Source organism: Micromesistius poutassou (assembly GCF_964030765.1).
Source record: "Micromesistius poutassou genome assembly, chromosome: 17".
Lineage (NCBI taxonomy): Eukaryota > Metazoa > Chordata > Actinopteri > Gadiformes > Gadidae > Micromesistius > Micromesistius poutassou.
In genome coordinates this window covers 200,271-224,824 of record NC_140287.1, presented here as the reverse complement: position 1 = coordinate 224,824, position 24,554 = coordinate 200,271, and positions in this window count along the sequence as shown.

Sequence of the window (24,554 nt, the reverse complement as noted above, 5' to 3'; positions counted from 1 at the left end):
AGTGTTGTCCTGTACGTGTACAGGGACCGGTCAAACAGAGTTGATCAGAGTGTTGTCCTGTACGTGTACAGGGACCGGTCAAACAGAGTTGATCAGAGTGTTGTCCTGTACGTGTACAGGGACCGGTCAAACAGAGTTGATCAGAGTGTTGTCCTGTACGTGTACAGGGACCGGTCAAACAGAGTTGATCAGAGTGTTGTCCTGTACGTGTACAGGGACCGGTCAAACAGAGTTGATCAGAGTGTTGTCCTGTACGTGTACAGGGACCGGTCAAACAGAGTTGATCAGAGTGTTGTCCTGTACGTGTACAGGGACCGGTCAAACAGAGTTGATGAGAGTGTTGTCCTGTACGTGTACAGGGACCGGTCAAACAGAGTTGATCAGAGTGTTGTCCTGTACGTGTACAGGGACCGGTCAAACAGAGTTGATCAGAGTGTTGTCCTGTACGTGTACAGGGACCGGTCAAACAGAGTTGATGAGAGTGTTGTCCTGTACGTGTACAGGGACCGGTCAGACAGAGTTGATCAGAGTGTTGTCCTGTACGTGTACAGGGACCGGTCAAACAGAGTTGATCAGAGTGTTGTCCTGTACGTGTACAGGGACCGGTCAAACAGAGTTGATGAGAGTGTTGTCCTGTACATGTACAGGGACCGGTCAAACAGAGTTGGGCGATTGCCCACAGCAATGATACCTTTCTCCTCCATTCTTAAATCCCCCGCTGCAGGCCGGCTTTTTGACATTTCCACGACAGGTTGAATCACAAAGACGATTTCATTGGACAGAGTCCAAGTAGCGGCACAGTACTGTATTTGCATAACCGCGATCTGATTGGCTGACGGATCCGTCACTGCCCGAAAAGTTGAACATTTCTCAACTTTTGACACAGGCCACGGAGCCGACTTGACGGACGGACCCACAATGCATTTGGAGAGCGCCCCATGCAAAGTCAATGAGATCCGTCAACGGACGGAGGTAGTGTGCACGAAGTGTAGAGGGGTGGGGTTGATATAGGGGTGGGGTTGATATAGGGGTGGGGTTGAGAGAGGGGTGGGGCAGCGGGAGTGATAAGGTCTTCCAATATTAAAAACTATCTTGAATTCTCCTTCATTCGTACATGAGAGACAAAAATGTGTATCTGCCCTGGAACTGGAAGGAAATTAGCAAAATGCTGATGCACATCTGGTACAATACCTCTCTTCTCATTAAGACGATGCCTTTTTGTACTCTGTCCCTGACCAAAAACTAAATAAAATAAGCTTAACTATACTCATTGACAGGAGAGCAACATAAAATGGCTACATTTACAAGACACAGCATTTAGATAAATGGTGAACAAGATGCAGGCACTAAAAGATCCTATTGGAGGGTAGCTTGTGGAGGTTAGCATCTTCAACATGTGATACCATTGATTCGCCTTGCTGACTGCTGCAACCCCCAAACGCCATATAGTCTACCCATGCAGATGCATTCTTTTTCTCAGATAATTTTGTCTTTTTAGGATTTTAATGTGTGTAATTTCAGTGAATTCTCAATTTTTGCACCTTGTTGGTTATTATAAAACCATCCCATATCCCTTCTAAATATATTTCCTGCTAATGCGGTAATAACTGTTTACAGGTGGATGATTAAAATGCAGTCTAATCATTAAACACAGTTAGCAGCAGAGCTAACCTACTGGAAATCTCCACTCAAACTACCAGTACTTGTTGAGCACATATAGACCTCTGAAGCAAGCCCGGATCTACCATATGGGCAACCTGGGCAGTTGCCCAGGGGCCCTTGAGCCAATAGGGGCCCTTTGCGATTGGGTATTTTTTTTTTTTTCCTCATGACTCAATTTAAACGCAAGCCACGGCGGCTGGCACTTCTCCTACAGCCCCTGAACACAGCACTCGATGCTCCTGCCCACCTTCACCTACTATCCAATCAGAATAAAATAAAATTTGTTTACAATAAACGAGGTCTCATGATTGTCTGTTCTACATGTCATTTTGATGATTTCACAGGTAGTGATTGGCAGCCGATCACAATGCACTGCTGATTGGCTAAAAATAAATCGGGGCGGGACCGATCAACATAACCGATTCGAGATCAGTTTTTCAACTAACGAATTACACAGTGTGTGTTTGTAACCGATCCGTGATCAGATATATGTTGCATGTTCGAGTAGCAGGGAAAATAATTTTAAACCAGCATTAACAGAAAATGGAGAGCAGCAATAAGCCGAGTGGGGCCGCCAAGCGAAAGAAAAAAAAGGAAAAGGAGGAAAAAGAAGCGGCAGCCAAGAAAAAGGTACTGCTAATAAGCAGCTTTTTCAAAAAAGCTCGGAATAATGAAGAGGAAGAAGACGTTAGCTTTGAAGCATCGACCGACACAATCTGGACTGTGGTCCTAACTTTCACCCCTGTTGGCTTTTACAATCTTTATCTTCATCATTTATTTCAACTTGATCTTATTCAAGTACAGTGTTTCCCACACATAGGCCAATGTGTGGCGCTGCGCCACAGATTGAACAACGAGCGCCACAAATTGATTCCGCTTTTCTTATTTATTTTTACTTGAACGCGATTTTTAAATGTAACTCCGCCAGCCCGTAATCGCGCCCCCGTAATGCTGCCAGTCCGACGTGTTCCCATTCCGACAGTCCTGTGCACGTATGTAAATTAGCCATGTGCGCCAAACAGAAGAAGGGCCCTATCTTGCGACCGGCGCAATTGACTTTCTACACCGACGCATGTGTCATTGACAATTTGCTGTCAGGACTGAACAAACGCCTTGATGCATACAGGGACATAAATGGCCGCTTTGGTGTCCTGTTTGACATGGTCTGTGATGACACTGATCTTCGCAAAAGGGCCACTGCTCTCTCATCTTCATATCCAGGAGACTTGGATACTGCCTTAGCTGATGAGCTGATCCAGTTCAGGTCTTTTGTCAGCACTGAGCAAGATAAGACTCCTGCAAACTTGTTGCAGGTTGTGCTGAAGAATGGACTCCAGACAACATTCCCCAATGTTTTTGTGGCACTCAGGCTCTTTCTCACACTTCCTGTATCCAACTGTGAAGGTGAGAGGACATTTTCAAAACTGAAACAAATAAAAAATGAACGGACAACCATGGGTCAGAAGAGGCTGACATCACTGTCCTTGATGGCCATTGAGTCGGACCTGGTGAGGGAGCTGGACTTTGAGGACTTGATCTCGGAGTTTGCAATGAAAAAGTCAAGAAAGAAGAACTTCTGAAGGTAAGAACTATGTTATTAGTGTATTTGGTTGGCTAGATCACACAATACACAATATACACACCATGTACATCACCAAAATCATAAATATCACACACATAGGAAGAGGGGTCTATAGAGTCCTCTACAGTATGTGCATCTTGATGGCAGCAGTGTGAAGTGTGGGTTGAGGGGCTGATCTGGGTCATTTGTTATTGTCTGTGCAAGGTGTGTGATAACTCTGTGATTGAGCTCTGGAAGCTTTGGTGTGGGATGGTTTGTGATTTTGGATTAATTCATTCATTTTATCATTGTCACTTGTATTTTTGAGTGAGATGGTAATATTTGGTTTACTGAACTGGACAGAGATTTGCTCTGTCCTCAGCTTCGTCATTCAGCTTTGAACCAATAGGTGTGTAATTTGACATGCTCACATAATTGAAGTCGGCTGTAGCACACTGTGTATCTGTGTGTGTGTGTGTCTGTGTCTGTCTGTCTGTCTGTCTGTCTGTCTGTGTGTGTCTGTGCGTGTGTGTGTGTGTGTCTGTGTCTGTGTCTGTGTCTGTCTGTCTGTCTGTCTGTCTGTGTGTGTCTGTGCGTGTGTGTGTATCTGTGTGTGTGTGTGTGTGTGTGTGTCTGTGTCTGTCTGTCTGTCTGTCTGTCTGTCTGTCTGTCTGTCTGTCTGTCTGTCTGTGCGTGTGTGTGTGTGTGTGTCTGTGCGTGTGTGTGTGTGTGTGTGTGGTCAGCGTGTCTGGTGGTGGCTCGAGTTGCCTGGGTGTAAATGTGGCCTCCCCTAAAGGTGTGGATGTTGGTGGGGGGGGGGCCCTCTGGGCTGACAGTGCCCAGGGGCCCCTGGGGGTACTGATCCGGCCCTGCTCTGAAGAATAAGTCCCACCTCTGAGGCTCCCGGTTCCCTCGGTCAACTGTCTATGGGAAATAACATGGGTTTGAGTGACCGATGACAGTTGACCGAGGGAACCGGAGCCTCTGAGGCAGGACTTATTCTTCAGAGGTCTATTGCATAAAAAATGGTTCTCTGGAATATAAGTGATTGGCAGCCAAGCACTGAAGGTGTCTTATTTATGTCTCAATATGATGCAGTGCTTTTGATTATATATATAGAATTATTACATAACATTAAATTTGGGTCTTGGGCTTTTTCAATGTGTTAATTTCATCGTGTTTTGGCTCTACATGTTTGTAAAGTTGTCCTTATGGTGAGGTTGGGCTTGATTTGACAAGATACACTTTTTGAAGGTATATTAGAGAAGAACCGTTAACATCCCAAATGCATTGGATGACTTCAGTCCCTGCTCTCCATTAGGCAGGTCGAGTAGCATAGTATGTGGTGAGAGTTCATTCAGCAGCACCTCCCACCACAGGCAGGGAGCCCAGGATCAGCGGAGAGGGACAGAAGGGAGGCCTAAATAAAATAAAAAGTAGGAAACTACTATAGATTCATAGGAAGACAAGGCCAATGATATGCAGAATTAGGGCCCTATCTTGCACCCAGCGCAATTGACGTTCTACACCGCTGCATGCGTTGCTAGTTTGCACCCGGTGCAAAGCTGATTTCCCCCCACAGCAACCAGGCACCACTACACTTGTGCCTGGAGAGGCGTGTTGGCGAAAAGCAGAAAAGCTATTTTAGTGATCCTAATAGCAATTGTGCCACTGACCGGCAAATACCTGGTCTAAATGCACTAGCGGATAGCGCAGGTGGTGTTGCTATTTTGACGTGCCATGGCAGGTCGGAACTGCAACATCACAGTTTACACACGTAGGCTATACACAGCACAAACATGCAAACGATTAACCTAAGTGAAATATTATGATGTCAAAGATTGTTCATATGTGTGAAACTGCATAGAAATAGCGGGTGGATTGTGGAAACAATTTTTCTCCATAAGGGCTGCATGAATGAACACTGTAGTAGGCTATGCCATGCGTTAAAATAATAATAATAATAACAATAATAAACTTGTGCAAAGTATATCCCAGCCTTCCAAAACGAAATCATGTTTTAGGGTAAATGGTAACGTTGGTTCAATTATTTGGGAAAGAACAGGTGATACAGCGGTAAGAAGTTGTACTTTTAATATAAACCTTCATCTGCAAACACCATACAGCAAACACATATGTTCTTGACCCAGACATCGTGTACAAGCCCACAACTTTTAGGATTGATGAGTATTTGATCGTGAAAAAACAGTTTTACCGCAAGTGAGTGTTTAAAAGAATGAATGAATGCGGGTCATGTTTGGCACCCATCTGTTTAAACACGCGCAAACTAAACACGTAACGCATAATACAGTCCATGGCGATGTATATTAACAGGGGGACACATGCATATTATGAACACAAATCGAAACGATAATGTATACAATACTGGTAACAAACGATGTTTGTTAATGTATTGTCGCATATCATTAAATAGACCCGTTTGCGGCCACAGGACCGCATATCATGGGCTATGTGTTAATTCTCTCTGCCGACATTTACATGACGACTCAGTGTTTCTGAAGTTGTAGAAGAAAATGCTATTCCATGTCTGAATTAGGCCTATTATTTGGCCATAAACTGAGCCATTCATGTGGTCATGCATCTGTCTCAGTGGAGACTGCAAAACGCACTGTCAAAATATCAACTTGTCAAGTCAAATGCGCTGGCTCTTAAAGGAGATGGAAGATGGCACTCTCATTGGTTTATTGCATGTTACGTCCAAAACACACCTACTGGTAATTAAGCTACTTCTGACCAACCCATTTTAGAGTCATTTACTGCCGGTATAATATCAACAGCTCCAGAGATCCGCCCACAAAGCTACTTAATGTCCTTAATGTGAAAGCAATAGCAAGCTTCTAATGCACTAATCAAAATGTAATTGGTTTCATAATATGACAGATATACACAAAAAAAGTGTGACATTAAAACTTATAACAAATCCCATGATGGATAATATTGCAGATTTTTGCAGCCTCCTTATAGGTCTTGATTGACATGGAAACACCACCAATGTGAAACATATATTTAAATTGTCAGTTCTGACAACTGCTCAGTGGCCTACAAAAAAATAAAGGTCAGGCGGACTGAAACCATGGATATAAATATTACACTAAACCTGTGTCACACCAGAGCTACGTCTACCTTTCTGCCAGTGACAATTCTGACAGCCGATGTGAATCGGGTCTCAGGGTTCCTCAACAACACGCCACACGGTTTAGCTGTGTGTGTCGGGGGGGTAACATGGTCAATAGCGTTAACTAAGAGGCCGTAACCCAGGTGAGCCACGTGGGTATTGTGTCATGTGACCGTCACTAGTGTGACAGATCACTGTGTGGTCATCTCCTCCATCAGTCAGCAGTAGAGGGGGACACAGGAGTGGCTTTTGACTCCCGTCCCGTCCCGCCCCCGTGGTGGGGCTTAACAAACGATCCTGTCCCGCCCAAAATCCCAAAGAATGACTCCCGCTCCCGTCCCGTTACCGTAAATATAAATAAATATATATATCTCCCCGTCACAAAACCGCATCCGCAAACTACAACTGACATTCTAAAGAGTACATCATCAGTCATCATCAGCTCGCTAACAACGAGAAGCAGTAGTACATTTAGATGCATGAGCATTCAAGTCAAGAAATTCCGGGAGTCTGACAAACTCTTGGAGGACAAAGGAAAGGAAGACGGGCAGGCAGCTGGTTTGACCCGTGAGCAAACCAGACCCTGGACGAGCAGCGCTGGTCTATATGGATGTGTGGATCCGCATTTAAAGCTCTGTTCTATGAAACGTGTGTTTAACACGTTATGATGCGATCGCTAAACAGCAACAGGTGCTCTGTGTTAATCAATAACACACACCCCACAGAGGTATAAAAATAATAAAGAAGGCATCTAATAAAAGGAAATCAATAAATAAACATCAACTTAAACTCTACCTAAATATTCCCTTTGTCTCTATGATTCAATAATGACACTCCCGTTGATTTCTATGCTCTATCCCGTCCCGATCAGGTTACCAACAGTGCATTGACTCGGGATTGAGTCGGGTGTCACCCTCTAGTCAGCAGCGAGCCGTCTCTTCAGCCGTGCATAAACACTGCAAGACATCATCCGTACCTTCAAAGCATCTGCTCACACCACACGCTCCAGTATGGCCTCTTTTCATGAGGCAATAAGAGACGCAACACACTTTAAAAGAGTAAAGTCTCTTAATAATAATCTCAGAGACGGACAGACAGACAGAGGGACGGAAAGACAGACAGTGTGGGGTGGAGTGTGAGAGAGCGAAATGAAATTTAGGGTGAATAAGGTATTTTGGGGTGCCCGAAAAATGTTTATTGCGTCCCATCAAAACAACCAGAACAAATATTATAAATTGGATAGGCGCCCTGCCAAAACACACACACACACCAAATACATTTATCTCCCAGATAACTCTTAATGTGCACTCAGCCCTTCAGCTGAGCTCACCAGTGAACGTCTGTCTTCATTTCTAGTATGCATATATTATTGTTGTACTGTTGGCATATTTATTTGACCAATGTTCCCCATCCAGTGCAAACATGCACTGACGTTTAAGGTGTGCCCCAAGGTACTATCAAGGCTGGAGAAGAATGCAGACACTACTCAATAGTGTTAGCTGCAGCCCCTGGCAGGGGTCTGTGTTTAACCTCTTTATCTCTATGGGTTCAGGGATGGATCACAATATTAATATAATATTATAATATAAGTCTCAATGACAATCTGTGTTGGCTAATGTCACCTACGAAGATGATAGAATTAGATACAAAACATATCCATGCACACATAATGTAAGATACATAGTGCATACCTATTACATAGTGTATAAGTGGAGATGGTGAAAAAACGATTCACAGTTGATTCTATCCAGGGCACGCAGCAATGGAGAACCTCATTGGTTGTATGCACTTCATGGCACTGTGTTTATTGAACTTGTTTGTAGGATCAGGCATGTGAGGAATTATGGTGTCAAACCACTTCAGAGGGTTTCAGTGAATAAGGCAGAACGGGATTCATCGACCACCCAGTCGGCTCTTAGCACCACAGTGGCACCCGCTGCAGTTCATTTAACAAGTTAAGCTTTTAAAACAACTGCCATCCTGCAATTGGCTTGTTGATGGATGTTGTTGTTGTCATCATTATTTTTTTCTAAGCTTCGGGTCATGCTAAATCAAGCACCACACAAAAAAGAAAAGCACATAATTCCCCTATTGTTAAAAACAATGTCTGTGATGACACATTCAAGTCAAAGTGCTTGGGGAACGGTCTTGAGATAGCATTTGTTTTTGTCGAGTGTTTCTGTGGTGAGGGACAAAGATAGACTGATATTGATCGTGTTTGGTATCTTGAATTAATCTTCCCAATGAAATATGTTACTTTTAATGGGAGAGGCAGACATGGTAGGAGAGGCAGGACAGATGTGAACCGTGTCCATCTATAGGAGAGATGTGAACCGTGTCCATCTATAGGAGAGATGTGAACCGTGTCCATCTATAGGAGAGATGTGAACCATGTCCATCTATAGGAGAGATGTGAACCGTGTCCATCTATAGGAGAGATGTGAACCGTGTCCATCTATAGGAGAGATGTGAACCATGTCCATCTATAGGAGAGATGTGAACCGTGTCCATCTATAGGAGAGATGTGAACCATGTCCATCTATAGGAGAGATGTGAACCCTGTCCATCTATAGGAGAGATGTGAACCGTGTCCATCTATAGGAGAGATGTGAACCATGTCCATCTATAGGAGAGATGTGAACCCTGTCCATCTATAGGAGAGATGTGAACCATGTCCATCTATAGGAGAGATGTGAACCCGGTCCATCTAGAGGAGAGATGTGAACCCTGTCCATCTATAGGAGGGATGTGAACCCTGTCCATCTATAGGAGAGATGTGAACCATGTCCATCTATAGGAGAGATGTGAACCCTGTCCATCTATAGGAGAGATGTGAACCGTGTCCATCTATAGGAGAGATGTGAACCCTGTCCATCTATAGGAGAGATGTGAACCCTGTCCATCTATAGGAGAGATGTGAACCATGTCCATCTATAGGAGGGATGTGAACCCTGTCCATCTATAGGAGAGATGTGAACCGTGTCCATCTATAGGAGAGATGTGAACCAGAAGATGCTGTCTGTCAGGTATCAGAGGCTGGAAGCTGCACTTTCAGAACAAACAGGAGAATAATAAAGTTAAAATCATCTGTAGACATTTTATGTGAAATTAACAATGTTAAGAACACCCAGTCTGTTCCCCTATATAGCGCACTACTTGATACACACAATGCACAATAAAAGTGTACATTTGATGCACAGATATATCTCATGATTCATAACAGTTATCCACTTCATCAGACTTCTGCAATAGAGCCGTCCCAGGGTGACATCGACTTGTTTTGGCTTGCTTATGCCAAAAATAAACCAGGACGATTTCCGGCATTTATTAAGCATCCAAATTCCCCCTATACGTATTCCCTAAAAAGAGCACTTGTATGAATAGAAGACTAGTGAGCCAAATGTAACACTGCGCACTGTCATCCCCTTAACTTTTCTATAATGTAAAGTTAATTCGATGTGATGCAAACAATACAGGAAACATAGAGGCAAAAAATACATATTCTTGTGGAGTTATTCCAAACAGAACTACACTATTTTACAACTTATCTTTTTGATGTTTTGTTTCAGAGAAGGGAGTCCAATCGTGGTAGTTGCAGCAAGTTGTCATCAGGCCATCATTTACATAATTTAAGAATGTTATTGCAGTCCAACGTTATTGGAGTGTAATTTGGTTACACATTTCACAGGAGGTAGACCTATCCATTTAACACACACACACACACACACACACACACACGTGTCTAATTGATTTGAGATCGGTGTGATTTCATTATTATTTTCATGATATAGGGCAAGAATGAAAAATAGATCAGGAAAAACTGAATTGCGAGAAGGTTCTTCTTGTAATTATACCTAAAAATCACCTTGCCTCCCAGAACAGCAATTCACTGAATATTACCTCCGAGGCAGGTGAGGCCTGAGGGGAGCCATGCTTCATATCACGTGCCTAGAGTCTGAAACACATAAGAAAATTAACATCTAGTTTTCTTTCAAGTTATTGTTTCATGTTTGTTGCCATTTTGTCTCCTAATGGTGCCTTCGTGACCAGACAAAGAGGCAATGAGATCTCTCTCCTTTGGGGCTGTGTTTCTGGGAAGTTGCCAGATTAAGTTTGAGTAAGTGTTTAATCATAACTTATTACACGTCTCTTCCCAACGTTGTGGAACGCTCCGTTCACTTGCACGGGCCTTCCCGACTTCTGGCTGTGAATTATTTTTCGATAATGACCGTTGCTAAGCGTATAATGACCGCTGTCAAGGAAAGTTGATTTTTTTGCCTCTGATTCAAGTCTTTCATATCACTCAAGTAGTCCGGTAACTTATCACCCAGCGTATTTGGTTGCTAAGCGACGTCAACGACTTTGGCGGACTATATCTCTGCTGATCAACACTACGAATGCTGGTAACAAATAAATTGTAAAAAGCCACACCGTGTGAAGTTAAGTTTTTTTTTTCGTTTTAGCAAGTAGCCGTGTAATAAGCGGGATAATGTTTAGAACGTCGCCAGTCATTAACGCGAAATAAGCCCCGACAGGGCGAACCGGACACAGACGTGAAGCGGAGGATAATGACCAGCGTTCTATACATTATCCCTTACTTAACGACCTTGTCAGCAATGTCGACGTGTGATTGTATTGGAAGGAATTTTGTAGGAATTTGGTAATGATCAGGGGCCGTATTCACCAAGCTTTTTATTTTACTGCTAGGAGTGCTCCTAACTCGCTCTAAAAGTTTTTACGTAGGAGTTTTTTCCTCAAAGTAATTCACAAAGCCGCTGAGACCTACTCATACTAAGGATAAATCACTAAGAGTGAACTAAGAGTAACGTCCCCTTACGTCGATTCTTGTGCACGAGTTTAGAAGCTACAGATTAGGCTACAAATGAAGTCCTATGAAATAGTTCTGGACAGTGCAGTTAGCAGAATACACACAAGATGACAAGTTTGTGCAGACCACGATAATGACGTTGTATGCACGTTAAAAAGAGAGCGAAAGCAAATAATAAAAATACGATTGCATTATATCAAGGACGTAATTAAAAGCACCCTGCAAACTATTATCCAATGAGAATATTTCCAGCACTTAAACACTTTAAATATCAGCCCATACCGCTGTTCAAGTCCTCCTATCATGATGAATGAAAGCAGAGACAAAGAAGACGTGAAACGCAAGCGAAAGCCCAACTGGTCCCAGGACCAGGCCAGCAGTAGCACTGCTGTCCCAGTTTGTGCTGAAGAGAAGGGGGATTATATTTTATATTTATATTTGTGTGCTCTAACATACATGGAGGTAAACAATAATAAATATAGATGGTACCTGGTGCCTCTCAAAAAGCTGCCAGACCGCGTCCTAAACGGCTCAATGGTTTTGATGTGCGTCCCGTCACTAGCACGACCACACCGGGCATACCTGTGATTGCCTTGAGGTTGGCTTTGATCCTGTGTGGTTGCTGATTGTCCAAAGGAAACCGGATAAACTGTTGATGGTATGTGGACTAGAGAGCGCGTTGATGGTTTGGTTTATGGCACGGCTGACTGATGGTTGCAATATTCCTAAATTGTCACCATTGCAAAGTTGCATTTTTGCCAAATGCAACTTGTGTTGCCAAACATTTTATCTCCGGACTGATGGGGTTATTCCTGTTTGTTGGGGACGTTATTCAAAGTCAAAGTCAAAGTGTCTTTATTTGTCCCAACAGGGAAAATTGATTTGCAGCCGGGAAGATCCACACATTCAAACACATACACAAATAGACAACACCAAATAACATGTAACATATAACGTATCATCATGGGCAGATTAAAGGGACCTACTGCAAGATAAGATATGATTCAAAGTGCCAATAATGTACACTGTACAAACAAATAAATAATAAATAAACAGCAGGGGCCTAAAGTGCAAATGCAACAGGTTACAACAGCCATAAACAGTCTGTATATACATACAATTAATTATCTACTGTTTAGCAACTGAATGGCCGTGGGGACAAAGGAAACCTTAAATCTCTTGGTGCGAAGAGCAGGCACCTTCCACCGACGGCCTGAGGGCAACAATATAAACTCAGACTGGAGGGGGTGATCCACACACTCCAGAATCAAGGGAGCCTTCCTAAGAACTTGCCTGCTATACATATCAGTAAGCTGCATTTGACTCCTCCCTGTAACCTTACTGGCCACTTTAACAAGGTTGGCGAGCCTGTTTTTATTGGCCAGAGTCAGGTTTCCATACCAGGCAACCACACAGAACATAAGAACAGATTCAATGAAGCTTCTATAAAAGAGGGTCATCATCTCCGAACAGACATTAAAAGAATACATTTTTCTCAGAAAATAAAGCCGTTGCTGTACTTTCTTTGTTGTGGAGGCAACATGAGCGTCAAAACACAATTTATTGTCAACGACCACTCCCAAATATTTATAGCTGTCCACCAGCTCAATCTCTGCACCTTTAATGCTGGTTAATGCAGGACAAGGTTTGGACTTCCTAAAACTGATAATCATGTCCTTCGTCTTTGACACATTAATTTGAAGAAAGGATTTATCACACCATGATACAAAATCATTTATGACGGACCCATGCAACAGCTGATCCTCTTCAAGAAGACTCACGATGACGGAGTCGTCAGCAAATTTAATAATGTGACTGTTAGCATAGTTGCTGCGACAATCATTCGTGTATAATATGTATAATAAAGGGGAGAGACAACATCCTTGAGGAGATCCAGTGGAGGACTGCAGCTGATTTGAAAGGGAGCCATTTACCCTCACACACTGGGAACGGTTTGTTAAAAAGTCTAATATCCAGCCAACAAGATTAAAATCCAGATTAAAAAGACTGATTAATTTCTCTGCCAAGAGATGTGGCTGGATAGTATTAAAAGCAGAAGAAAAATCTATAAACAACAATCTGGCCTGAGTTTTTGATTCCTCAAGGTGACGATAAAGAAAGTGTAACAATGTGACAGTGGCGTCCTCCACACCTCTACCAGCCCTATACGCAAATTGCAGGGGGTCCAGTAATTCCTCTACCTGCAGTGAAATTTCATTTTTAATGAGCTTCTCTAGGGTCTTCATAACTAGAGATGTCAACGCCACAGGCCTGAAATCATTTAGTGATGAAGGCTTTTTTATCTTTGCAACGGGGACAATAGTGGAATGTTTCCATAACTTAGGGACCCTTTGTTGCTGGAGGGATAGGGTAAAGATAAAATGGAAGATGCTGCTCAGCTGTTCAGCACAAGTTGCGAGAGCATGGCCACAAATGTTATCAGGTCCAGGACTCTTCCTCTTTTTAGTTTGTTTTAAGTATCTTTCGATATTTTTGACATCCAAAGAAAAAGCAGGAGGAACTCTTGTTGTGTCCTTTAATGTATTCACCGTATCGGTGAAGTCATGATTATCAAATCTTGAATAAAAACAGTTTAACTCATCAGCCAACTGCTTATCAGAATTAAAAACAGTCAGGGCAATGTTCCTGTCACCTCTATCAGTACACCCAGTCATAAGTTTCATACCATTCCAGGCCTGTTTTAAGTTATTACTGCCAAGCTCAGCTTCAATTTTGTCCTTATACACAAGTTTGGACCTTTTAATTTCAGATCTAATCTCCTTCTTGATTTCTCTAACCTCAGTAACATTACCCTCCTTAAAAGCGTTTTTCCTTTTCTGAAACAAGCCTTTAAGTTCTGACGAGGTCCAAGGTTTATTATTAGGAAAAACCTTCACAACCTTGGTTGGAATGACATTGTCTCTGCAGAAGGAGATGTAGCTGCATACCACGTCCGTCAGTTCATCTTTATCGTCCGAAGAGTCTGTGAAAACCGACCAGTCGGTGCAATCGAAGCACCCCTGCAGGGCGAGAGAGGACTCCTCGTTCCAGAGCATCACCTGCCTACTGCGCACCTTCTCCCTCCTCAGCACAGTCTTATAGACAGGGTGAAGATGTACCGTATTGTGGTCAGAAGATCCGAGGGGCGGACCCGCCACGGACCTATATGCTCCCTTTATGGAGCCGTAACAGAGGTCCAGCGTTTTCTCATAACGCGTAGGGCAATTGACATACTGATAAAAACTGTTCAGTGTTTTCTTTAAGTTACAGCGATTAAAATCTCCCAAAATTATATTGGGAGCATCAGGAGAATTTGATTGGAGGGACTGAATCACTCTCGAGATGGTATTGGCTGCAACTTCCACGTTTGCCCTGGGATGTATGTAAACAATAGTGACGTAGACACGAGGGAATTGTGACATTACCTGAAAAATTCTTCCAATCTTCTCCACAGTCATGTCCTCCTCCCGAACGACAACTCGTTTTCCCCACGAAAAACAATGAATGATGACTGCATTTTTCTTCTTCAATACACTAGCACTACTAGCAGTATAGTATAACTTCAATACAACATGTGACGTTTATTCATTAAATGGCGGTAATATATATATGTAGGGTGAGAGGCTCATATGCAAATTTCCGGATGAAAGACAATAATGCAAAATTGGGAATGAAGAAACGACCCAAGTGATCCTATTCTTTATTTCCATTCATAAGCTCAGCAAAAGAAAATCAGATAATGAGTATCGGTTCGTTTTCCATTTTTCGTTCCGATTTCCAAAACGGGAAGTGATTTTGGATTTTCCATCTCAGAACGGAAATCGAATGGCGGCGACGTACACGGACCAACTCAATGTCTGTACGTGGGATACGTACAGACATTGAGTAGTGTCTGTACGTAGGTGATAGGCAGGGCGCTGCTCATGTGGCGACCGGCAGTAGGATCCTTTGTTCCTGTGGTTGAGTGTTTTTTATGTACTGTTCGTCTCACATGGGCTAGATTTAAGTCCCAATTGCTGTTGAGTTGGTGTCTGGAGAGATGGAGATTTTATTTCGCCTGTTTTTGGTGATCTTGTCCATGAACTTTGTGTGGAGTTACGGGCATTCACAAACAATTCGATACACACGTGAGTTTCTTTTGAATGAAAAATGGATTCACCAGACCCTGGATCCTAAACTTTTCCCAACTCAGATCTCCAATATCAGTCCGGAGATATGGAATAATAATTCTGAGATCGCAAGGACTAACTCCCAGAAGGTGGTCAACAAAAGGAAAAGAGGGAAGAAAGGCGGAGTGCGTCAGCGGCTACGGAGGCAACTTCATAACAACCGCATCCCCCTGCCTTCTATTATTCTCGCTAACGTCCAATCACTAAGGAATAAAATTGATGGGTTACATGGGCATGTCACTCATCTGCGGGAATATCGGGATGCTTGTCTTTTGGGCTTCACTGAAACGTGGCTTTCCGCCTCGGATTCTGACGCTTCACTGGATCTTACTGGCTTCGGAGCTCCAATTCGACTGGACCGGGACAGCGAGGTAACACACAAAAAACAGGGAGGGGGTGTGTGCCTGTACATTAACCGAAGATGGTGTAACAACTTCACCGTGTGTGAGAAGTTGTGCTTGCCGGACATTGAGCTCCTGTCAGTGTCTCTGAGACCCTTTTATCTTCCGAGGGAATTCCCTCGTGTCTACGTCACTATTGTTTACATACATCCCAGGGCAAACGTGGAAGTTGCAGCCAATACCATCTCGAGAGTGATTCAGTCCCTCCAATCAAATTCTCCTGATGCTCCCAATATAATTTTGGGAGATTTTAATCGCTGTAACTTAAAGAAAACACTGAACAGTTTTTATCAGTATGTCAATTGCCCTACGCGTTATGAGAAAACGCTGGACCTCTGTTACGGCTCCATAAAGGGAGCATATAGGTCCGTGGCGGGTCCGCCCCTCGGATCTTCTGACCACAATACGGTACATCTTCACCCTGTCTATAAGACTGTGCTGAGGAGGGAGAAGGTGCGCAGTAGGCAGGTGATGCTCTGGAACGAGGAGTCCTCTCTCGCCCTGCAGGGGTGCTTCGATTGCACCGACTGGTCGGTTTTCACAGACTCTTCGGACGATAAAGATGAACTGACGGACGTGGTATGCAGCTACATCTCCTTCTGCAGAGACAATGTCATTCCAACCAAGGTTGTGAAGGTTTTTCCTAATAATAAACCTTGGACCTCGTCAGAACTTAAAGGCTTGTTTCAGAAAAGGAAAAACGCTTTTAAGGAGGGTAATGTTACTGAGGTTAGAGAAATCAAGAAGGAGATTAGATCTGAAATTAAAAGGTCCAAACTTGTGTATAAGGACAAAATTGAAGCTGAGCTTGGCAGTAATAACTTAAAACAGGCCTGGAATGGTATGAAACTTATGACTGGGTGTACTGATAGAGGTGACAGGAACATTGCCCTGACTGTTTTTAATTCTGATAAGCAGTTGGCTGATGAGTTAAACTGTTTTTATTCAAGATTTGATAATCATGACTTCACCGATACGGTGAATACATTAAAGGACACAACAAGAGTTCCTCCTGCTTTTTCTTTGGATGTCAAAAATATCGAAAGATACTTAAAACAAACTAAAAAGAGGAAGAGTCCTGGACCTGATATTATATTAAATTAAAATTATTATAAATTAATAATAATTATACTATATATATATATATATAGTATAATAATGTAAAATATTCATTCTATGACGGGTCGTCCACTGGTATTAGCAGCTAGCATAAACGTTACTTTAAACTCAAGCTAACCGGAGTTGTTTACCGAGGTTCATAACTTTGTAATCTGGAAATCACTCAGGAAATCAGTGGAGAAAAACTGCTGTCGGGAAGCATACAATATTGAATGCTTTATTTACTGTGTTATTCAATGTGACATTCATAGTTTGTAGCAGAGCTATAGTATAGTGCTACCTCGACTCAGTCAGACACGGTCCACCGCAGGCACTTTGCTCATGACATCAGCTTAAAACAAGTAGCCTTACGCCACCTCACGATAGAAGTACCTGTGACATATTTTAGTTGTAATATTCCCTTGTGATACATTTTAGCTGTAATACTCTCACATAGCCACATAAAGCAGCACCGAGCATAGTTTAGAGGTAATTTCCCCTCACAATCGCCAGAGGGCAGCACTGAGCACATTTAACAAATTAGGCAGTAATACTCTAACACAACCTCAGAGGGCAGTACTGAGCACATTTAACAAAGTTACAACATTTACACATAGGGGCAGCAACGAGCACATAGAGGAAAGCCGTTTCTCAATACCAAGTACGCGGACTACGTACTCGCGGACTTGGAAGTACGTACTTGGCAAGTCCGGACTTTCAAGTACAGACTTCCGAGAACGCGAGTACGCACCTGCAATTGGAACAGCAGCGGACTCGATGATGCATTCTGGGATATTTAACGGTCCCAAGTCCACACGAGTCACCTCCGATGCATCCTCGGTAGAACGGCCTCATCGAGAACGCATCGAGAACACTTCCGGGTTTGCTGCGCGGACACCCTGGTCCATGTATTTAACAAATGACAGCAATGAGGCCATTTTCCCAGACGGAAATGGCAACTTCCCGACTGGGACCCTGGTTGACAGGAGCCATTTCGAGGTGAACGGGGAGCCGGACACCAGTGGCCCTATGTCCCAGCCACCCCCTGTTCCTGTCCCGGTTCCCTTCTCCTCCACCTCAGCCACAACCCCCAGAATGCCAGCACCACGAGCCTCTGGCCATTTTGGACGGGCCTTCCAGAGGTAACTTATGAAATATTTAACTGAAATCTGATCTTGAAAGTCATCTTTGTTTGACAATGTGAATGTGACAATCACAATCTGATTGTTCCACAGGTCCATTCATGTGGCTGAGGTGGTGGGCAACCGCCTGGTGACGAGCAGGACACTAGTGATCCGATTCACTGAAAACGAGGCCAGTGTGGAGGGCATTGTTGCCAAGGTGCGGGAGGCACTTGGCAGTGAGGAAGCCCTCCTGCTTACCGACAGCCAGGGCCATGAAATCCTGGACTCGGAGGGGACAAGAAGTAAGTAATGCCAGTGGTGCCACTGGTATTGCTACATAACTATCAGATGCATTCCTCGGCCCACAGACACAACCTAAATGTTTTGTCACTCAAGGTTCCCAATACTGGAGGCAGAACTCCAGGAAAGTGTTTGTGATGACAGAGGAGGAACAGCTGGAGTTCCAGAGTGGCCGCAGGGTGAAATTAAGGTAACAAAGAAATTGTGAAGCTCTGACGAACATAAACCCATCCCTCTTCTATTCAAACACACTCACCATATTAATCTTTTAAACAGCCTATAATCGGTAGGTTGTAGCTTGATACAGCACATCCAAAATTGACACTTCAGTCTATAGCAGTATCTAATACATACTGTATATTACTATGGATTTGGAACTACTCTAAATAGTAATTGTACAATGGGTCGATCACAACTTGCCAAAATTCCTTCCAACCATTGTGTCTTTTTCAGTCGTAGGGCCGAAGACAGAAGCTCAGCAGCCAGGTTGATGACCTGCAGAAGGCCGCTGAAGGCCTCCAGGCAGTGTCCGTGACCATACGCCACCTGTCCGAGGTGGCACAAAGCTATTTGGTCAGACCAGGCCTGCAGAGGGCCAAGGAGGCAGTAGCATGCCTTGTGTGTAAAGGTATGTATGTATGCAACACAATGTTCACTTACTTTGACCTGTTAGTAGTGTTGAAGTACAGCCATGTGGCTGGTCTACTGAGTTTTCAGAAAGAATAATTACAATATACTTAAACTATGAATGCGGTTTTCAAAAATCAGAAGTGGTTGAATCATTTCAGGTTCAACTGTATTTATATTCACACCCCCTGTTTGGGCACTTTATAATGTACAAATCCTTTTTCTAAACCCCTGCAGCTGTAATGCAGGACCCAATTTTTGCCACCTGCTGTGGGTCCTTGTTGGGGTGCAGCATCTGCGTCAACCAGTGGTGTGCCAACAACCCCATCTGCCTCAAGTGTCAGGCAATTAACTTTCAGGACAACATCCATCCAGTTAGGGGCCTGGCTGATATGTTGTCTTTTTTTAAATTGTATGATTAGATTATTTTATTTGTTTTGTTATTTTTTGTTATCAGTTGTATCTTTGTTCTTAAATTTGTTCCAATAAAACCTTTAAAATTTAAAAATTTGGTTATTTCCACCTTTTTTTAGGGCATTAAATAATCGCTGGTAATCTTGGACGACAAATGCCAGACAAGAAAAGGTAACGGTGATATCTGTTTATTTACCTGCACTATACACTTTGCAGTTTTCATTGACCACTTGCTGGCGAATAGCCTGCAGGTCTGCAAAATGGGAGCAGAACTCATGCTCAGCCAGTTGCCGGTCTTCAATGTTTGGGAAGGGGTCTGTAGCAAAATGCGACTCTCGCGTAAGTGACACTCCCAATTCCTCATCGTACAGGTTGGCTGCCACCTCACCAAGAGGAAGAAGGTCTGGTGAAATCTTAGCTGGGGACCCTTGTCCACAGAGCTGGTTTGGAATTCCCTTCCCTGCATGCAAAAGAAAAATGCAATGGAAATGGCAAGATGAGGGGTGTACTCTGTGAGGCCTGATGACCTGGCTTTTCGTCTCAGATTTCATCTCAGATTTAAGCAGGATAAGAGCTGGCTATGCACAGGAGGCGTAGCACAACTCTTATCCATCCCGACTTCCCGACTTCTGTCTGTACACTCTTTACTTAGTCAATATGTGGCTTACAAAAATCCCAGGGTTGAGAGAGAGGCCTGAAACAAAGTGAACAGGCTCAGGCGGAAAACTATCAGTCTGAAAGGCAATCCTCTGGTTCCACTCTCTGCCTCCATGCCCCGCCCTCCTAACTAACCATCTAAGGCACGCCCCAATTACATAGGTGAAATGGATGAGGATAATACATGTGTGGATGCATTTGTGATGGTCACGACAATATATATATTTTTGTTCCATTTGTTAATCACTGTTATGCTGACACTGTGTTTCTTTCTCAGAAGGGCATTTCAGCCATTTGCAAACTCACAATTTCCCCCAGATTACACTTGAGCATTGTCAGCAACACCCTGTATGTTGAATATCTTGTACTAATTGTGTTTTGCTGTTTTTGCCCCAAATGTTCCCAAGACGCTTCAAAACAAGGCTGCAGTAACAACACAATCCAAAGAAGTGTGGTTGATGCTGCATGGCATCAACCTTTTGTTGAACTGTTAAGATACTAAGTAACTAGCACACTAGCGCCATCTCATGGCCAGAGATAACACCAGAGGGCATTGGTTCTTCTGCACAATGTTTACCCTAGTAGCATGTCTACAAAGCAAATTCAATGACTAGAATTAAGTACCTGACATACATTTGAGCAAAGTGTCAACTCCTCCCTGTAAAGAGTAGTGAGAGTGCAGTTCATTAAGTGATGGTTATGTCATAACAATTTTATGTTTTTTACAGAGTGGTAAACATTTGTGGTGAAGGTGAAAATGTTCAAATTGTTGTGGAATGGTTTAAGATTATGTTTTTTTCACTTGGAATTATCTTGTTATTTCTTGGACCTAAGGCACAACTCAAAGAACGTTGTTGTTTTGTTTTAATATACAATGGGTTAAGAAATGTATACCATTAGACAAGTAATCAAAGAAGTACTCATTGCACAAACAATCTTTATAGATATTATCAATGGGAATTTGGTTTTAGCAAAACTTTAAATGACTGATTGTGAGTGTGTACTCATATCCTCTAAGGTGGAAAGGTCCTTTGAATTCTTACTTTTCTTCAGCAGATTGCACAACCTCTGTGCTGCTCTGTGGTTTGCTTCAACAAAGTGACTCCATCTAGTGTGTGTTTAGTGTTCACATGCCCTACACATTGGCTGTCTCCCTCACTATGGCTGTCTGTGAATCTGTGTATTACTTGTTTAAGTCAATAAAGAGCCCTTTTTAATATGCTGAAGAGATCAAATTAGACCCAGGTGGAGGATGACTGAGTGTGTGTGTGTGTGTGTGTGTGTGTGTGTGTGTGTGTGTGTGTGTGTGTGTGTGTGTGTGTGTCTCTTCTGCTAGATTGTGGGGTTTCCTGAATAAAGTGTGTTGTAACTTCTTAGTCAGAAATCTTGAACAGACTGATTTGCAATTCACCAAATGCCTGCCTTCTACCTTTTTGCTCAGATATTTGAAATTACCCAAACTGCACTGTTTTTGAATTAATTATGAACCTTTTATTCTGCTTTTAACATTTTTAACTACTATAAGGTGTGATACGTGCTCCGTTCTGCATTGACCCCTAAAACATAAGAGTAGAACAAAAAAATGAATGAATGAATAAAATGTGTAACAATGAAGAAAGTGCAGAGCCCCTTCGTTTCTCTACCCGCCAACCAAGTATTGTATGTTTGTATGTAAATAGAAGTTGATATAAAGTTTTATGGTTGCCTGCAGTCTGCTTAAATATACTTCCTGACAATAATCAATCATTATATATGATTTTGAAGTCCATGTGTTTCCCTCTAGACATCATAAAATAATTGTACTTTTCACCTTGTGAGATTGATCACACGCTCACATTCATATACTCATATATTTCATCTATACAGTATGCATAAAAAGGCTTATAAAATAAAAGTCCACTAAAACTGCATTCCGTATCTCTGACGAATTTGTCTCACTGAACTCTACACTCTTAGAAGAGTGTAGAGTTCAGTTATAACTCTACACTCTTGTGTTAAATTCAAATATGTCAATGAGTTGAATTTAAGACACTACATTGTGTTCTGACAGGCTAAGTATGTAAAGGATGTTAATGAGGATGACACCCTGAACATCATGCATTATGTCGACGCCTGCATTTTCTATTGCATGATATCCAAAGTATTCAAGCATGAATTTTCTATGTTTCCTGTTTTAGTGGCATAATTTAAAGCAACATGCTGATTGTAATTGTCGCTTAAAGCTGGTCTGTCACCGGTAAAAAGGCACACTGTTCCATACACTATGTACGTTTCTCCTTTCATTTAAATTTCTAAACCATTGCATTCTAGATATTGAATGTCGTCTAACAGTGGTTCTAACAATTTACCAAATCGGTGTGTTTCTTTCGATATAATTAAACACAAGGCAGAGAGTAAGGTTTTTCAGATGTGATTTATATTCTGATTGCTGTTTTCTTTGGCAGAAATAGACTGCTTGCTTTTTATGCATTTTATTAATTTTTTTTACCTGTGAGGGTTTGTTGTTTCGAGATCATAAAATAATATTTGATTCTGTATGGCAGGACTTGGCAGTGTACATACAGGACTATAGAGTAGTGGTGAATTTCATGATTTGTTTGAATTAATCAGTTTGCGACGGTCAGTTCACCAAGAAGAGTCGTTCGTCAGTTCGTTCAGTCGCGTTTCTGGTAGAGGTGAATCATGGTTCTCAGTCACTGAGTTGGTCAGATTCAGCTCCTCCCTCGTTCTCATTCAAACGAATCACAAATGCACACTTCTCAGCTGAGTCGGTCAGACTCAGCTCCTACCTCGTTCTCATTCTCAAATGAATCACAATGGTGCAATGGTGCAAATGGTCATCAATCAACACAACATTAACTAAGTTCCTTTTAGCTGAGGAGCGCTTCATGGTCGGAATCGGGATGTTGTTGCCCGGCTGGCTCTCGTGACTTCTCAGTCCTCGAGTCTTCACCGCTAAACACAGTCAGTGAACGAACGGTGACTCGCGAGTCAGTGCGACTCAGCAACTAGTGGGTGGAGCTGGGAGTCGAGTCTCGGAGAACGAACGAGACAAACTGAAACGGGGAATCGGGTCGGTTCGTTCATGTTAAAGAGTCGTTTGTTCTAACTGATTTGTTCGCGAACGAGCTATCATTACTATACAGCAACTATACATTGCTAAGGTGTCTTTACAAAAAAGCCTGAAGATTGTGAATGAGTTCCAAAATTTTGGATTAGCTCAAAGTCTTTGATACCGGCATATCATACACATAGTAAAGGATAATTGATTGATTGTTTATGGTTGAATGGCCACCACAGTTTATTGAAGACACAAGTTAAGTTGTCACCATCCACCTTGTCACTTCTAGCAACAATGACAAACTGGTGGGGGTCGCTTGTCGGAGGGCCGATGCTCAATAGCTATGGCTGATGGGTCCAATGATTGGTCTTCAGAGATTCCTCATCAACGTCACAAAGAGGGGGATACTGGATGCATGCTTGGGGGAAAAAATACACACACAATTTATTAAACACTGATTTCATGTTTCAAACAGATCTTGCACTTGAACGGTCGCTGCTTGGCAGATATTACAATTTTTCTCTCTTGACTGTGACACTGAGGGGGTGTATTCAATCTTCGTCAAGGAGCTGGCTTTCTTGGTTCACTGGAGCAGGCAGGGCTACGCATGAAGACCTCTTTAGAAAAATTTGCATACTCTGAATGTTTTATTTTTATTATTATTCAAGCCACTAGCATTCAAGAATGAGTAGACTACATCTGAGTGTAGGCTACAAACGCGATTAACTATTTACAACAAAAAACAACCAAAAAGTTGATACTACAACCAAAAGGCATATTTGGCAGTGTGAAAACGCTGAGAGGCTCAGATTCTCAAACGCAGTTGTTGTTTTTTTTTGCATGTTGGACCAGACGTCCGTGTGATTCAAAAGCTTCAAACACAGCTGAACACATCGAACAGATTCGTTCCCGAACTCGTCCGAGTCTCCCCTAACGTTTCAGATGGCCAACGGTTGGGCCAGTGTGAAGCAGCCTTTATATATGACTTATCAAAAAGAATTCTTAACAGAATTGTGTTAACCTAATAAAGATGTTGACATGCTACTACTAACTACTAACTACTAGCCACATTATTACCACAATGATTAACTCAATAATGAACTAAAGGAAGGACATTAACCAAAAAAAACAGTATATTTAACCATACACTGCAGCGTAATCATTACTACCGATTTGTTTTGCACTTTATTCAGTTTTGGGCATTTCCTCCCAGTGCAAATATGTTTAAATTAGTTACTGAAAGCAGTGTTCTGAATTGGGATCAATTAATCGTTTTTAAACCTATGTTATGAGTAATAGAGAAGAAAATATTTAAAAGGTTGTTGCAAGTGGCCTGTATGCATGGCCTTCACATGTTTTTTGCAAAGTTGTACATGTCTTAAAGATACTGATGTGGATGTTTCCATCATTCTCATATAATGTCTGTTTTTACATTTCTCAGTGCAAATATGTTTTTGAGTTTCTGAAAGCAGTATTTTAAGATGGGATATATGCAATTATAATTTGTAAGCCCATG